The sequence below is a fragment of the Notechis scutatus genome, chromosome 2 (assembly GCF_049901735.1).
Source record: "Notechis scutatus isolate UNSWTSFEM ecotype Mainland chromosome 2, rNotScu1.2, whole genome shotgun sequence".
NCBI classification, from domain to species: domain Eukaryota; kingdom Metazoa; phylum Chordata; class Lepidosauria; order Squamata; family Elapidae; genus Notechis; species Notechis scutatus.
In genome coordinates, this window is record NC_142010.1 from 161,362,911 (window position 1) to 161,380,528 (window position 17,618).

Genomic DNA, 17,618 nt, shown 5'->3' on the forward strand with positions numbered 1-17,618 from the left:
CAGAACTGAACGCACTAGCTTCACATGTTCATCACAAGTCTCAGTGTAGATAAGAATATCATCAAGATAAACCAGCACCCCCTTGTATAAATGTTCATGCAAAACCTGATTTATCATTTGCATGAATACTGCAGGGGTCCCCTGTAGGCCAAATGGAAGAACATTGAATTGGAAACACCCCATTGGGCAGTTAAAAGCAGTTTTCCATTCATCTCCTTCCTTAATTCATACTCGGTAGTAAGCTTCTCTCAGATCGAGTTTCATAAAAATTTTCCCTTTGGCTAAGTGGGCCAACATATCCTTCATCAAGGGGAGGGGGTACATGTTTTCCATCGAAATTGCGTTGAGGTTCCTATTGTCAACACACAAACAAAGAGAGCCATCTTTCTTCTCACGGAATAATACTGGGGCCGCTACTCGGGGCCTAGCAGGTTGGATGAAACCACGTTCCAAATTTTTATCAATAAATGACTGCAGCTCTTCTAGCTCCCGTGGTGTCATCGGTTTTGGGAGTTTCACTCCTGGCAAAATTTCAATACTGCAATCTGTTGAGTGATGGTGGGGAAGCTCATCCGAGGCCTTCTCACTGAATACCTCCTTTAAGTTCCTTCTGGAATTTTCTCCTCCCCCCTCAGATTCTCGGTGCCAGTGGAGGCCAACTCTGTGGGATTCTGGGGTTTCTGTTGAGATTGCCCCTCCCCTTCCGAGGGTTGGTCAGTATGTATGCACAATGATCCCCTCCTCCAGTCAACGTGGGGGTTCGATTTCTGGAGCCAGGGCAAACCTAGTATTAGGGAGCGCTCCATCCCAGGGGTAACAATAAAACACAAAGTCTCTCTATGCTTCCCCATCGTCATTTCTACTGGTTCCATTATGAAATGTGCAGGGCCACCCCCAGCTACTGATCCATCCAGTTGACAAAATGCTGTGGGTGTTTTTAAAGTCTTTAGCCTTAAGCCCATTTTTTGTACGACTTTCGAGCTGATTACGCATCTTGTGCACCGAGTCTAACAAAGCCAACATTTCCCCTTGGGCTCCCAACGTGGGTACCCTTAATCTCACTGGAATGGTCATAGGGCCCTTGTTTGGACTTACCAGTGAGTCATCTTCTGATTCGGATTCACTCTTTTCAGAAGAGGTTGGCGTTCCCAGCTCCACTCCTTTTGGAGGGGCGATCTCTACAACCTCCTCCATTTTAAGTGCTGTTTTGCGAGGCTTGACTGGAGTTTTTTCAGGTTTTCTTCCTTCTCCTGGCACCCCCTTTGGCTCTAGCTTGACATGGTAGTCTGCAGCCCGGTGACCTTCCTTCCCACATCGGAAGCATGCAGTGATCTTGGGTTTTGTCACCAGCCCTCCCTTTTGAGGTTTTAAGGCTTCTCGAGGGTGGTGGGGGATGACTTGCTCCAACTAAGCCCCCCCGGTGTCTGTTAGAGGTCAGATCAATTTCCACCTCTGCTGCCAGCACGTACCAGAGCTTCAACTCACTGGGGTCTCTTCTGGCAATATAGCTTTGATAAACATCTTCATTCAAACCATCTTTAAAAGCTTTTATCAGGGCTCCCTGGGACTAGCCTCGAATATGACATGGCAGCTCTCTAAATGCCTGGGTGTAATCGGCCACTGATCTCCGCCCCTGATTTATGGTTCTCATCCTAATTCTAGTTCAGCTAGTGGGTCTTCAAATCTGGCATGCAGTGCTGTCATGAACAGGTCACAATTCATCAGCTGGGGGGCATTATCATTATGCAAAGTCACCATCCACTTTGCAGCTGTTCCTTCCAGGGGGGTAACACATCTAACTTTGGCTGCTTCCGAAGAAAAATCATCCCCATATTCTTCCATGTGGCTCCAGACTTCTGCCAGGAAAAAATGTAACTCCTTTGATCCCCTCCATATTTTACTTCCAACGGAGGCACCTTTGGAGTTCTATGCCTTCTGGCAATTACTCCCCCCCGCTAGGGGCCCCTGGGCTGCTGCCACCTGTTGCACCAGCCCAGGATGATTTATGGGGGTAGCTGCTCTGGTTCTCCTGACTGGGGCTGCCTCCCCCTCTTCCTTCTCATACTCAGTCTGAGTTTTTCCGACAGCTTCATTTAGAAGATGCAGGGCTTGAGTTAGTAAAAAGTTCTTTCTTTCCTTCTCTTGCCATGGCTCTTCTCTTCCACGGTGACGGGTAGTGGTCACTCCTGGAGGGGGCTTTTCCTCCGGATCCTTCCAGCCGACTCCCAGGGACCAGTTGGGCTTTACAGCTGGTTTTTCGCCAAGACTTAGTTCTGCTAACAAGTCAGCTTCCCCTGACGCCTCTAACAGCAGGGAATCTGGTGCTCCAGTCGCTCCCAGGTCTTCTTGGTCGCTGCCTGGATTGTGTTCAGACCCCCTCGGAAGAAAATTTATTAATTCTCCAGGTGGGCTGGTAAAGTCAGATTCAGAATAAAGTCAGATGGTGCTCCATTCAAAATCCAAGAAAGAAATGCTTAGACTCCATTAATTAGAGAAAAGATACCTTTTACTGGAAATCAAGTGGTAGCAACAAAAGAATTCTGAATCTGAGAAAATGAGCGCATAAATCACATATACAAAGTGATGGCAATGTTCCCACCCACAATAGTTCAATTTGTTCATCCAAAAAAAAGTTGTGCATAACATCATGTGGGCATCTCCAGGTGGTGATGAGGCCTCTGTCCGTTGACCTTGACATATTTTGATAAAGAGCTGCGGCTGCGCATAGCATAGTATAGAAACCTAAGCAAGAAACTCCCCCCCCCCCAGCTTATACAGTTCTGTTTTGTAAAACCTCCAGCTTGCTTCCCATAACCATGTCCCCCCCTCCTCCCCCTATTACTTATGACAGCTGAAAGATGCAAAGCAAAGGAAGAAAAGCTTGAAGGCTGACAGTCACCCAAGTTGACAAGGACCCCTTTTTGTACAGGTGTGCATGTAACACTTCATTGATTAGTTGCATAAATACCCCTGGGGCCCCTTGGAGTCCGAAAGGCATGATTTGGAACTAGAAACCACCCAGAGGGCAGTTGAAGGCAATTTTCCATGAGGAGGATTTCTTTGGCCGAAGGTTCCTCATTCTCTTCTGTGGGGAGGGAATGCTCTACAATATGTCTAGCAAACTGGCTAGTGTCTGGAGGCTTTCATGAAGTTCTTTGGCCCCTGGCAGCTGTACTACGCCTTGGTTGTGGAATAGGTGCAGGAGCCAGACATTCAGTTGTACTATGAGCAGCCTGGCCACATCGACAGTACTTTATAACGCTTGTGAGTTGGGAAGAGCAGCATCATCAGGTTTAGTCAGAGGCCGTCTGACCAAAGTTCTCCTAGGAGGGCCCTCAGAGGGAGGTTTTCAGTGTGAGTAGATTTTCCTGTCCAGCTTAAGGGATAGGGCATACCAATCCTGTAGTCTCTCTGGTATTCCTCTGATGCTGCATGCATTTTTGACTTCTGGATCAATAGCATTCCTAAAATAGTGCAGAAATATTCTGTCAGGCTGGTTCATGAGGTTGCTTGCGACCCTTCTAAACTCCCATACAAAGTCTTTTAAGGGTTACTTGCCTTGCTTCATTTCCATTATTTTGTCTTCACTCTCCCCTATTCTATCAGGCTTTTCAAACCTAGCCCTGAGCAGCTCAACAAATGCATCGGCATCTTGTAGTTTGGGGGCATCCTCATAGTGTAATTGAGCTACCCAATCAGAAGTGTCCCCCTCATTCATCCCATCTATAATTGTGGAAACTAGGTCACGATCTGTTGCGTAGTGATTTCCAAATTGATGTATATGTGACCAGATCTGTGTAAGAAAGTAAGCAAAGTTTTCATGCCTTCTGTCAAAAGTTGCTTTAAAAGCCACTGGGTCTGGTCTGGAGGGGGGACCATGGGCTGAGCTGGAATGTGTTGAGCCAGCTGCAGGAAAGCCCCCTGCAGTGGTACCCCGAGGGGCGAATGAGCTGAGATTTGACAAGTGGTTGGGGCATGCTGAAGGAAGGGCCCCTGCAGGGTTGCTCTGAGGGGTGGCTGGATTGGAACCTGCTGAATAGGGGCTGTCTGCTGAACTTATCTCCGCACTGGGAAAGGGGGGATGGCCACAGCCTGCTGCCTGCACTGATCCCCTTGCTGAGGAGGGATCGCTGCTGCTCCTTGGGTCCAGGGTGCTCCCAAACCAGGTGGTGCAACTGGTGCTGGCATCTATTGGCATTGAACCCACCCCTGACCAGGTAGAATCCCCACCCTGGAGGAGTATTCTCCACAGGGGTAACCACCTTGCTGGCTGTAGAGGGGAGGATTTGGGGGTTGTGACGTACCCAATGTTGGCTGCATCTGCTGCATCTTGCTGCTTGGCCCTGCCATGGTGGGCCGATCCTTAGGCCACCTCTGACCAATGCTACGCTGGTTCCACTGTCAAGTCTTGGACTAGGGAAAGTGAATGTGGGCTGTGTTAGGACTCAGCTCGGCTGGAGAGACTGTGGCTGTGAGACACACAACTTTCCATCTTAAGTTGCTGGAATTGCTCTGGGATTCCTGCCAATAACTGGCTTCAGGATGGAGGGAACAGGTTCCAGTCTTGGGACTTGTCTGATTCTAACACCCCACTCCCCATTTCTCCACTCTGTCTCATGGGCTGTCCTCAGAGAGTTGGAGTAGGAAAGGTGTTCAGACAGCTTCTCCTCTGGTCCATTCTCTGGATTCAGCTCAGTCTAGCAGCTTCTCCATGCATCTGTGCCTAGCCTTCGTCTTTTCTCTGCAGCTTCCATCACTTGCAAAAATTCTTCAGAATGAGGGCAGGGGGTCTCAATTAGTTCTCTGGTACCTGGTCCCATAGCCCCTTCTGTAGCTTCCTCCCTTTCTTTCATCTTCACTGACTCTTCGCACTACTCCATTTTTTTGAGTCAGTGCTGGGGCTCAGCACCCCTGACAGCCCCCTTTCAGGTGCTGGAATTTGTTTAGAGATTTGGGATAATGTCAGCATTCCAGCAAACCTCCATTCCAACCAATAACTTCAAGACAGGCATCTCTCAAAAGTTTCTTTTATTTGGGAGTTCCGGTTTGTCAGGCTTCGGAGGCAGCAGGAATTCGCGTTTGTGCGCCATCCCTGCTGCGCTCACTGCTGGAGTGCCTTCGATCCAATTGGATTGGGAGGCTATAGTTATCCTGTAGGGATAACTGAAGAGAGGGGAGATCCGGGCAGGGGTCGGGGGATATCGCGCCCCCCTTCCCCAGCCGGCTTAACTCCCTTTTCCAAAGGTGGTGGAGCGGTGGTCAGCAATGGCCGCCACAAAGAACCTCTCAGCCGGACAAGTTTTGTGCAGGAGGAAGTGAAGAAAGAGAAGGCTTTTGGCTGAACCGGGATGACAATCAACATCTGAATACCCTGGAACTTTGGCTCTTTAAGTGATATATTGTTTCCCAGAAGATCGTTAAGCTGCGGTGGAAAGTAAAGGGAAAGCTTTTTTTTTTTTTCCTCCTCACTCTCCTTCCCCACGGAGACAGCAGATGGAAATCGGAAATACCCGCTTTGGCAGCAGAAGGTACTAACTTTGAAAATTAAAGCCAAGGGGACATTAGATTTCTAAACACTGACATTTAAAAATTAAAATCTTTTTGCTTTAAGTGGGAAGGAAGAGAGGTAAATGATTTATACCAACGTTTGTTGAAGGAGATTGCTTGGAGTTTTATAAGATCAGAGATTAAATTGCAATAAAACTTCCAAAAAATACCTTGGAATTGTGTAATTGAATTCTACCCCAGGAAGAGAAAGTAGAAGAAAGTGCTAAATGAAACAGACTGTGCTGATTGTGCTGACTTTGATTGCTTGATGACTTTGGGACTTTTGTGAACTATCTTTTGAAAGACTAAGAAAACATTTGGATTGTTTAAAAATTTCTTCACAATGGTATCTGTTGAAGAACTGAAAATGCAATTTGAAAAATTAAGAGAAGAAGAAGAAGAAGGCAAGGGCTCCTTCGGATCTATCCTTCGCTTCTTAGAAATGGCGATTTCTACTTATCAGGAAATGCAACAAGAAAAAGGCTGGGATGATGAAGAAGAAGCCATCTTTAATGGACATATGATCTTAAATGAGAAAGAAAAGGGTAAAAAGGAAAAGAAAATGGAGAATTTAAGTTCTAAAAAAACAACCAAGAAAGGGAAAAATAAGGTGAAAAATCGATATAATGTCAGAAAGCAACAGAAAGGAGGAATACAACAGAGAGGGGAGACTAAAAGGCTGGAGATTGAGGGGGGGGTAAAAAGGCTAGATTTGACAAGGAAGGAAGGGAAAAAGTGAAGGGAAGTTATAAAGGCTTAAAACAAGATGCTAATAAACAGGTTTTTTCCAGAGATAAAGGGTAAAACATAATCTAAAAAGAGATTCTGCAAAAGTACACAAGATTGTATTGTAGTATTTGTATTTGAAATATGTGTTAATAGAATATTGTAGGGAATGTGTAAAATGTCTAAGATTTAATTAATAGAGTTTAATTATGGAACATTATTTTTAATATACTATAAGATCATTATGTTTTATATTTTAAAATGTTATGTAGAATGTACTAAGCAGAATCAGAATAGAAACTATGTATTATTTTAAGTGTTAAATTTGGGGGAAAAATAGAAAGGTGTCATACTTCAACCAGTGATTACAGGAAAAAGTTTGTGTTAAAGAGAAAAGATAAATAGATAATTGAAAAAGAACGGACAAAAGATACAAGTATAATGATTTAAATTGAGATTAAATAAATAAAATAGAATTAAGAGAGTGAAAAGAGGGGAGAAGACATATGGAAAATATAGAATGTTAAATAAGATATGAAATAGTATATAAGGTGAGCATGAATTTGATTTATGTCTGTACAAAAAGTTATAACCCGGGGTTAAGCCGCTTTCTAAAAAGAAGTTTTATGTTTTTATGTTATGTATTTTGTTTGCTTATGTTTGTTTATTGAGGATTAATGATGTTGGATAAGAACATATGAAATAGTAACAATATGAAATATAGTAATATGAAATACATGAAAGTATAAGCTTAATGAATAAAATTGAACAGAAATAAAGGAAGAAACAGTGAGAAGTTGGAAAAGAGTAATAAGATATGAAGTTGAATATATAAGATGCATATTAAATTGTGTGTGGAAACGTGATAATTTAGAATTGTGTTGTACTTAAATGAGATGTTTTATTTGTTTTGTTAAGCAGTTTTTAGAAAATATGTTCTATGTTCTTATGTTTTATGTTTTGTTTGTGTATTGTCTTTGAAAATTAATAAAATTTGTTATAATAAAAAAAAAAGTTTCTTTTATTTGGATAGTAACTGGCACATCCGTGGAATCCCAAATCTGAAGTTCTGGGCTTTCTTGCAATAAGTAAAAACTACAAATCCATCCCTTATACTCATCACCACATCACATGGCCCAATCACCATCCGTCCCAAAGTAAGATTTCCTTTTCACTGTGCGCAACACTACCTGACCTTGAATCAGCAAAATAATTTTATTATGCCTAACTAGATATATTCCAATGAATTCCCCCCTCCCACTTTCCCAGGCTCAATTGTGGCAGCGTGGGAGCATCAGATCTCAATATGGCTTCCAAAGTTGACACTTGGTTTTAGTTTAAAGCCCTTTGGACAAGCTGAACCAGTCGTTTTCCATATACATTCTTCCCAGTTCTTGTGAGATGCAGTCCATCCCTTGCCAGAAGTCCTTCATGTGGGTAATATAGACTAGGAATCCAAATTTTTCTTGGCAACACCAATCCTTAAGCCAGTTGTTTATTTCTAAAATCCTTTGTTCCCTCATTCGATGTCAATCTTTTGTTGGAAATACAGATGAAAATGCCACTTGTGATCCTAACTCTCACTTTCTTGCTAGGCTGATTGCAGTCTCTTGATATTGTTTTCAGGTTGTTTGTCATGTCATTCATCCCCACATGAGGGATAAGAAAAGAAATCTGTGGGCTTGATTATATATTAAGGTTCTCAGACACATTTTTGATTTTAGCTCCAGGGAGACAACGTACCTCCTTAGATTGAATACCTGGCTTACAGATGACTGATTCTGTTCCCTTGTGAAATGAATTTCCTATCATAAATATTTGCTTTTTTTCTGGGGAATGTTGGGCTACTTTTCTTTTTATCACAGGAACACTTGATACTCTTTTTCCAGATGTCTTCATGTTTTCTTCCAGGGAGAGGCTATGAACTTGATTACTTAGCTCCAGTGGGGCTGCACTGGTATGGGTTGAACTAGACAACAGGAACATTGCTCTTCTTGATGTTGTTTTTCTTCTACAAGTAGTTGTTTGTGCTCGGTTTGGATATAGTTTTCTTGTTTAGGTTAGAGTTCCTTGTTTTGTAGGTTGAAACTTGGAGTGGCAAAAGTGGTTTCTAGACCCTTTACATTTTCTTTCAGTAATTCAGTTAGTCTATATTTGTTACATATGTAATTTGGGTCCTCTGTGGGCACACCATATTTAGCAAATCGCAACAATGTCAATCTTATTTCCATGACTTTATTTTTTCATGTTCATTTAATAATTGATAATTTTAAAAATTTACAAAATGTTTAACAAATGTAAAAGTTTTCAAAAAAATTAAATTCTAAATTAAAAATTCATTTAAATTTAAAAAAATTCAGTTTATTTAAATATATTAAAAAAATTAAATATTTTTTCAAAAATTTAAAAACTTAAAGTTTTTGTAAAAATTAAAATATTCAAATGTTCAAAATTTAGGATTTTTTATTCTTATCTTACATTTGTAAAAGTATTAAACATTTTTATTTTTCAGTGTTAATGTTTTGGTCCCTCTTTTGGCTAGGACTTAAAGTTGCCCTCTAGATATAGTTTGTAATCCACAAATATATAAAAATGATAGGTGAATATATAAAATTACAGAGGAATAAGAAGATGAAAGAAAAAATAACATCTCAGCTGAAAAGAAAAATGGTATCTCAGCTGAAAGTAAAAATGTAGTACCAGCTTGTAGATAGTGCAAAAGTATGCACTTTGATATGCATTGCCTTTTTGCAGGAAATCTCTGGTTAAGAGATGCTTTGCTTTCAGCCCTCTGCTCCCTGCCTTGAAAATTTATCCCTTTCCTCCTTGTCTTGAAGTGTTTTGTACTTATCCTTTTCTCCCTGCCTTTCTGCCCTTCAGTTGCCTGGCCACTGCTGGGATTTTCAGGTATGATGTGCTGCTCTAGACGCTCTGTTCCATTCTTTAGCTCTGCATTGCTGCTGTTCAGCTGGTCTGTCGTGCTGCTCAGCCACTGCTCTGTTGCCATCCAATTCTGTTCCACCGCTGCTTAGCTGGCCTTTGTTTGTACCATGCTGCTGCTGCTTAGCTACCTCAACACCTGTCTTGGAATTTCTGGGGCCCTGAACTGCCAGGCTGAGTTGTTGGGCCACAGCTGCCTCTCATTTTGGGTACTGGCCGTGTTTTAGCTGAGATGCTGTGTCTCTCAACTGGGCCACTGGGCCATTCCTCTTTCTCGCTCTCTCTTTTTTTAAAAAAATAAAGTTTTATTCAATTTTTCAAAAAAAAAAAAAAAAAAGCTCTCTTCAGTATACAACATAATTCCGGGTCAACACTTTTACATGCAAATATGACAATAATTACCTATTCATTTTCTACATTCAACTTTCTATCTTATCCATTTTTAACTTAATTCTCCAACTTTTACATAAGAAAAGGAACAAATTCATCCTATTCACTAATATTACTTTTGTTATAAATATATTCTCAGTTCATTTCAACTTATTTCAAATATTTCTTAAACATTGACGTTTCTTTTAAGCGTTACCTTTTCCTGATACTCTTTTCTCATTTAAATCACTAATAATTCCCATATCTTCATACTTTTTACCTTTTAATTCTTTTATCTGTCAGATTTGCAATTCCATCGCATATTATTTCCATAGATTCTAGATTAATACAAGCTTTTACACACAAAACAGAACATAAATTTCCTCTCCCCTTTTACTAATTTGGGAGTGTCACCTCAGTGATTTACTTCAATTCCCTCATCTTAATTCCCAGTAAACATTTATTTTGATTAGTTATAGTAATTATCATTCCCTTAAAAAAGGAACTATATAACATTGTACTTTTCAATCAGATTCTGCAGTATATTTTCCCCCTTTACTTCCAGAGTTTTATTTATAATACAAAAATAATAATAATAGAGGAAGAAGAAACAATTAATCCATTTAGCTAGTCCTGGTCACTGATATTAATCTCATTTTAAAACCTCCTCACAATTCATTTCAATTATTTCAATATACTGTATATAATAAACATTGACCTTTCTTGTCGCAATAAAAATAAGAACATACATTCATCTACTAAGAAATATCAGTGCCGTTCCCTCCTCTCAATTGTCTATATTCCCCTATTTTCTAGATAACTTGTAATTGCAAATACATTCTTATTACCCCTCATATCAGTGCAGAATCCCCTTTCTTAATTCATTAACCATCTTTATGTATTCTAAATAACCAATTTTTTCCATTGTTTTACAATTCCCATATTTATTTATTTCCTGTTCTTGTTCCTCATTACCTCTCTTCTCTTTTGTTTTTACAAATTTTTTCTCCCTCTGATTTGTATCCCTCTCCCTCTTTGTATCTTCTTTCCCCCTGCTGTTCCTTCCTGGCTTTCCTACTTTTACAGGTATTCCCCTTTTTAGTTACTTTTTGGAATTTTCTATTTTTAACCCCCCCTTCTTTTCTCTTTTCTTTGTAATGTTCTTTGTGTTAATTGTCTATTTAAGATGGCTTCTTCTTGAACTAACCCCTCCTTCTCTGAAGTTCCTTCCTCATGTTCTTCAATCATCATTTCCATAGCTTTTAACTCAGAGCAAAGTGATTCACCTCTTGCATATAGTAGTTATTTCATATTTTTAAGTGCCATTTTTAATTCCTGCAGAGATATCATCATTGCACATTCTTATATCTAAAAGTCTTTAAAATCCACAAATCAACTTTTCTTTTTCTTTTTTCTTCTTCAGGCTTTCTGGATTCACGATTATTCCAACTTTGGGCTTATACTAAAGTTACCAATTAGTTCAAAAGCCCATCTTTTCTTACTTTTTCTTTTATTCTAGTTCAACTTTCACTTTCTGGGGTACTTGTTTTGTTGTTTGAGTCTTTCCTTTTCATTGTATCAAGTCAAATTCATAAAGGAACAGGAATTTTTTCTTTATATTTTTCAGTTTAAATTTTTGTCCACAAGATGGCACTTTCCGGCAACAAAGTCCTCACCTCCCCGTCAGCCTTTAAGATTTTCTTCCTTTGCTTTGCATCTTTCGGCTGTCATAAGTGACGGGGGGAGGAGGGGGGATATGGTTATGGGAAGCGAGCTGGAGGTGTTACAAAACAGAACTGTATAAGTTGGGGGGGAAAGGTTCTTTCTTAGCCTTCTATCCTGTGCTATGCACAGCCACAACTCTTCATCAAAATATGTCAAGGTCAACGGACAGAGGCCTCATCACCACCTGGAGATGCCCACATGATGATATACACAACTTTTAATTGGATGAGCCAATTGAACTATTGGGTGTGGGAATGTTGCCATCACTTTATATATGTGATTTACATGCTCATTTTCTCAGATTCAGAATTCTTTTGTTGCTACCACTTGATTTCCAGTAAAAGATATATTTTCTCTAATTAATGGAGTCTAAGTATTTCTTTCTTGGATTTGGAAGGGAGCACCATCTGGCATTATTCTGAATCTGAGAAAATAAGCACGTAAATCACATATACAAAGTGATGGCAATGTTCCCAGCTGGCAGTCAGCAGAAGTAGCCTGCAGAACTACACTCTAACCACTGTGCTACCGCAGCTCAAAATAGGTTATGAGAGGCTATTTTATACAGGATAATCACTTAGAGAAGAAAAAATCCCAGGAAAAGACGCAAAAGATATTGGGCGAAATTAGATAGAAAGAAATTCAGCTGCAAAAGACACCTATGGATCCTAAAATTTAACACCATATCAAATTGTTACTGCAACAATTATCTATGTTAACAGTGCAGGAAATAGAAACAAAATTGAACTACGCAAAACAAAGACATTTTGAGTTTGCAAATAAACCAGGTAGATGGTTGCCATATAAATTAAGAAAAGAAAGGGAAAAGACAATGATTGGAAAAATCTGTGAAGGCAATAATGTAATAACAGAGAATGAACTTATTAAAAAGTCCTTTCATAATTCCTATTCAAATTTGTATAAAAGACAGGAGATAGATATCTCAAAAATAGACAAATATCTTTTAAGACTTCAACAGTTGCCTAAACTATCACAAACCCAGAGACAACTTATGAACAACCCGATAATTGCCTTTGAGATATCAGAAGCCATTAAAAAATGAGGTCAGGCAAAGGCCCAGGCCCAGATAATATTACAAGTCAATACTATAAGTGCTTCAAGGATGAACTTCTTCAACCACTAAAGCAGTGGTTCCCAAAGTGGGTGGTACCTCCCCTGGGGGGGGGGATGCCTTAGGCGGGCACTAAGAAACAGCAGGGGGCATTCAAAGCGCCGGCCCCGCAGGGTCACCCCACTGACTGTTGCACCATTCCGGAGCTGGCACCTTGAATGTGGCAGCTCTGATGCACTGCTCTGCTGCAAGTCAATGGCATCCGTGGATCACCTAGGGTTGGGGTCGGCAACGTGCAGCTCTGGAGCTGCATGTGGCCCTTTGGACCCTCTCCTGTGGCTCCCTGTCAGATGATCCCACCACTGGCTCTGCCCTGCCCCTCGCTCTTTGCCTGCCCTGAGAAGAGAAGGGCAATGGCGGCAGATGGAGTCTCCTTCCATATTCTAGAGTAGGAGCGAAGCACCCCTCTACTTGCTTCTTTTCCTGGCCCTTGTAAATGCTGTATTCACCTCGGCCGCTGGGAGAGATTTGTGACTTTTCTCCAGTCTGAGACACTGGCCGGGTCACTTGGAGCAGATGCTCCGCACTGTAATGGAGGAGGAGGAGGAGGAGGAGGAGGAGGAGATGGAGTGAAGTGCAGTAAATTTGAGTGTGCTGCACAGGTGCTGCAAGAGCAGCGAACAGCCAAGGAGCTGACTGTGGTGAGGCCTGGAGGGTGCACACGAGAGGAGAAGGAGGGGAAGAGTAATGAAGGAAGCCTCCGCCACAGCTTGCGCTCATTCCTCAGCCAACCTGGATTTCTAAAAACTCGCGAAGAAGAAAGAAAAGAAGCTTCTCACACTCTCGGAAAGCCCTGCATGCTCTACTCAGGGCTCTTCGCTATCCTTTTTTCTTCCTTCCTTTTGGAAATCTGGGCTAGCTGAGGAATGAGCAGAAGCTGCAGTGGAGGCTTCCCTCCTCCCCCTCCTCCTCCTCTCGTTCTTCAGCCAGCCCAGATTTCCAAAAGGAAGAAAGAAAAAGGGACAGCAAAGAGCCCCAAGGAGAGCACACAGGGCTTTCTGAGAGAGTGAAAGAGACACAGAGACAGGGAGCGCGAGATACACACACACACACACACACACACACACACACACACACACACACACACACATTCAGCTAAATTCAGCTCTGTCTGCTCCCCTCTCTCTGTCTTTGCTCAGTTTTGAAAGGATTCAGCAGTGATCTAAGGCAGCAACCTCGCAGCACTGTGAGGTAACAGTCTGACTCCTTTTGGAATGCAAGGTTTATTTTTGTTTCTTTCTAGAGACAGCAAGAACATGGCCAAATTTCCTTACAGTTATTCCCTGGGTGTGGGAGTTGGGAAGGGGGTGGGGAGTGGGGGAGAAGGAGGGAGGAAGAGGCATAGATAGAGAGAAAGAGAGAGAGTTAGAGGAGAGAGAGAGAGAAGGAGAGGGAGAGAGAAAGAAAGAGAAAGAGATGAGAAGGAGGAAAGGAGGGAGATAGAGGGAGAAAAATAGAGATGGGAGAGGGAGGGATGGAGGGAGGGAGGAGAGAGAGAGAGAGAGAGAGAGAGAGAGAGAGACTTGATGCATCAGATTGAAATGAGGCCTAGTTTAGACTGAGGCCCTTTTCCACACTGAAACATCTTTGCCAGCACATTTAAACATCTTTGGCTTCTATTAAAGCTTTTGTGGACGAAACATGGTCAAGACTATCAGGAAGTTCTCACATTTTGTTGAGGCTTTAAAAAGGATCCATTGGACCAGATCTCCACCCTAAAATAAATACTTTCCCCAATGTATTAGTGCCAATTCTGAAGAAGGCAAAACCAAAATGTACTGGTAAATTATAAGGAGAACACACACACACACACACGCACGCACGCACACACACACACCCTCCCTCCCTTCTAACCCTGTTGGAGCAGGTGATTGAACTAGAATAGATATCTCATTATCTTTCTCCTCTCTCCTTCCCTCCTTCTTTATTTCTTTTTCTTTCTGTCCCTTCCTTCCACCACCACCCCTCGTTCTTTGTCCCTTTTTCTTTCTTTCCCTTTTCTCTTTCTTTTCTTCCTTCTCTCTTTCTCTCTCTCTTTCTTTTCTCTCTCTTTCCCTCTCTCAGGCTCACCCCATTGACTTGGTGCACTGCTTCGCTCAGACTTGCTTGGGCAGGTCCCTCCGGTGCAGCGGGCTCAATGGGGTGGACCTGCGGGGCTGGCACCTAAAACACGGCAGTGTGGCATGTTTGAAAAGTCGAGCAAAACCAGAGGTCGGTAATTTTTGCTGCAAAGAATCACAAAAGCTTCTGGGTTATGCACAAGAAGGGACACACATGTCAATGCAACATAAAATAAAGAAATACAAATAAAACAAATCAACAAGAATTGGCAAAGCATCTCTGATTAGATTTTATTCACTACTAGAATCTAATCAGAGATGCTTTGCAAATTCTAGTCTAATGACCTGCTCCAGCAGGGTTAGAAGGGAAAGTGTATGTGTGTGCATGGCTGTCAAAACTCCAAAAACAGGTCAAGTATCTCTGGGGAGGCCAGTCATAAATTAGAACACTTGCTAAACAACCGGCCATTAAGTGAGGACCACTTGTATTTGGTTTGCCAGTCACCTGACCACGCCCACCCAGTCACATGACCAAACCATACCTACACGGTCATGTGGCCAGCAAGCCACTCCCAGCCAGCAAGCCACGCCAGCCAGTCACATGACCAGCAAGCCACGCCCACCCAGTCACATGACCAGCAAGCCCTCAAATTAGGCCATGCCTACAGAAATTTAAATCCCACCCTGGGTGGGGGGCACCGAGGATGATTTTGTAGCACAAAGGGGGCGGTGGACTGAAAAAGTTTGGGAACCACTGGTGTGGATCATCGTCATTGCAATACCTGGTGACAGCAGAATAGACGAGAAACAACTTGAAAAAAATCACCAGATATCAGGTCTTGAAAATCAAACTTCAGAGACTCTGGCATAAACCAGTGCAGGTGGTTCCAGTGGTACTCGGCATACTGGGTGCTTGTGCCTAAAGACCTAGACAAGCACTTAAAAACAATTGGCGCTGACAAAATCACAATTGGTCAGCTGCAGAAGGCCACCTTACTGGGATCTGCTCGCATAATCCATCGATACATCACGCAGTTCTAAATTGGGAAGTGTTCGACAAGTGATTTGTGATACGAAACCCAGCATAGTTATCTCGTTTGCTGTGTACAGTTGTTTTTGTGTATAATAATAATACCGTGTTTCTCCAACAATACGGCCTCCACCAATAGGAAGACCCAGCATGTTTTCTAGGCATAAAATCAAATTAAGCCCCTCCCCCAAAATTTAGGCCTAGTTTAAAACATGCAAAATGGGGGGAACGGTGGGGGGACTTGCCATTTGGAGTGCTGTTGGAGCTGCCGCCACCGTTTGGAGTGCTGTTGGAGCTGCTGCCGCCGTTTGGAACTGCCGCCGCCGTTTGGAGTGCCATTGGAGCTGCCGCCGCTGTTTGGAGTGCCGTTGCAGCTGCCGCCGCCGTTTGGAGCTGCCGCCACCGTTTGAAGTGCCGATGGAGCTTCCGCCGCCGTTTGGAGCTGCCGCCGCCGTTTGGAGCTGCCGCCGCTGTTTGGAGTGCTGATGGAGCTTCCGCCACCGTTTGGAGCTGCCACCGCCGTTTGGAGTGCTGTTGGAGCTTCCGCCGCCGTTTGGAGCTTCCACCGCCGTTTGGAGCTGCTGCCACCATTTGGAGTGCCGCCACCACGTTTGGAGCTGCCGCTTCTGTGTTTGGAGCTGCCGCCATGTTTCGAGTGGCGGCGGCACTCCAAACGGCAGCGGCAGATCCAAACGTGGCGGTGGCAGCTCCAATGGCACTCCAAATGGCGGAGGCAGCTCCAAACGGCGGCAACAGCTCCAAACGGCGGAGGCAGCTCCAAACGGTGGCAGCAGCTCCAACGGCACTCCAAACAGTGGCGGCAGCTCCAAATGGCGGCGGCAGCTCCAACAGCGCTCTAGATGAGGATGAAAGGGGGGAATTAAATCACCCCGAAAAGATGGCCTAGCCATTTTATCGGGGCTCAAAAAAAAAAAAAGGGCCCGGCCTTATTATGTGAGAAACACGGTAGTAGTAGTAGTAGTAGTAGTAGTAATAATAGTAATAATAATAATAATAATAATAATAAGTCAATGATGTTAGATTGAGAGAGGTTAATATCAAAAGAAAATTTTTTCAAGGAGATTTGCTTTCGCCAAATGTTTGCCACTATCATTAATACTGAATAATTCCTCTATCAATAATACTGAATAACTCAGGCCATGGCTATCAAACATCAAAAACAGACTCTCCCACCTCTTTTACATGGACAATCTGTAATATATGGAAAAATACCATCTGATATAGAATCGCTGCTCAACACTGTCCCCATATACAGCCAAGATGTTGCAGTGGAATTTGGACTGGACAAATGTGCCATGCTTATTATCAATCAAGAAAAAGTAGTGAGAACAAAAGGAATCAAGATTATCTATGGAAATACCATCAAGAGTCTGGATGAAGATGATCACTACAAATACCTGCCATCCTTCAAGCTGACATCAAGAATGAAGAAGATATTAAAATTCAGTGGAAGAAGTATTATTAAGCCAATTAATACCCGAGCAATTCCAGTCTTTAGATACAGATAATCTCCGGGTTACGAGCGTCACCTTAGTGAACATTTGAAGTTATGCAATAGACACCCCTAGTGTTTGTGAACAAGTCCCGAAACTATGAATATTGTAGCACCACGGCAGTTGTTCGCCCTTACAAACAACAACCACAGAGACTGCAATATTTGCCCTGAATGTTGCTGGCCAAAATGGGGCTTCTGAGGGGCTGATCTGCCCCTCCGACACTCCATTCATGACTTCAGAGACCTTACCTGGCATGTTGCAGGCTGAAATGGAGCTTCCGAGGGGTGGATCCAGCCCTCTGATGCTCCAGCCCTCTGCACACCTCCCTGGCCTGTTGCAGGCCAAAATGAAGCTTCCGTGGGGCAAATTCACACCCCCCCGGAAGCTCCATTTCAGTCTGGAATTGGCAGGCTCCATTACATTTATAATTCGAGGACTATCTCTATACACTTGGAAGTGACTGGACTCAAGCAGAATAAAAGGGCCTGGATAGGAAGACTAGAAAAATAATGTAAATAAATCATGTTCTTCATCCTCAGAGCAATGTTGACAAACACTTCCTAGGAAAATGT

The 17,618-nt window shown here is 42.7% G+C and overlaps 1 protein-coding gene across 1 annotated transcript in view; it reads left to right on the forward strand.

The window, feature by feature from the left end:
* GABARAPL1 (GABA type A receptor associated protein like 1) overlaps positions 1–17,618 on the forward strand; it is a 66,326-nt gene that overhangs the window by 25,188 nt on the left and 23,520 nt on the right. The gene's annotated exons all lie outside the window — the stretch shown is intronic.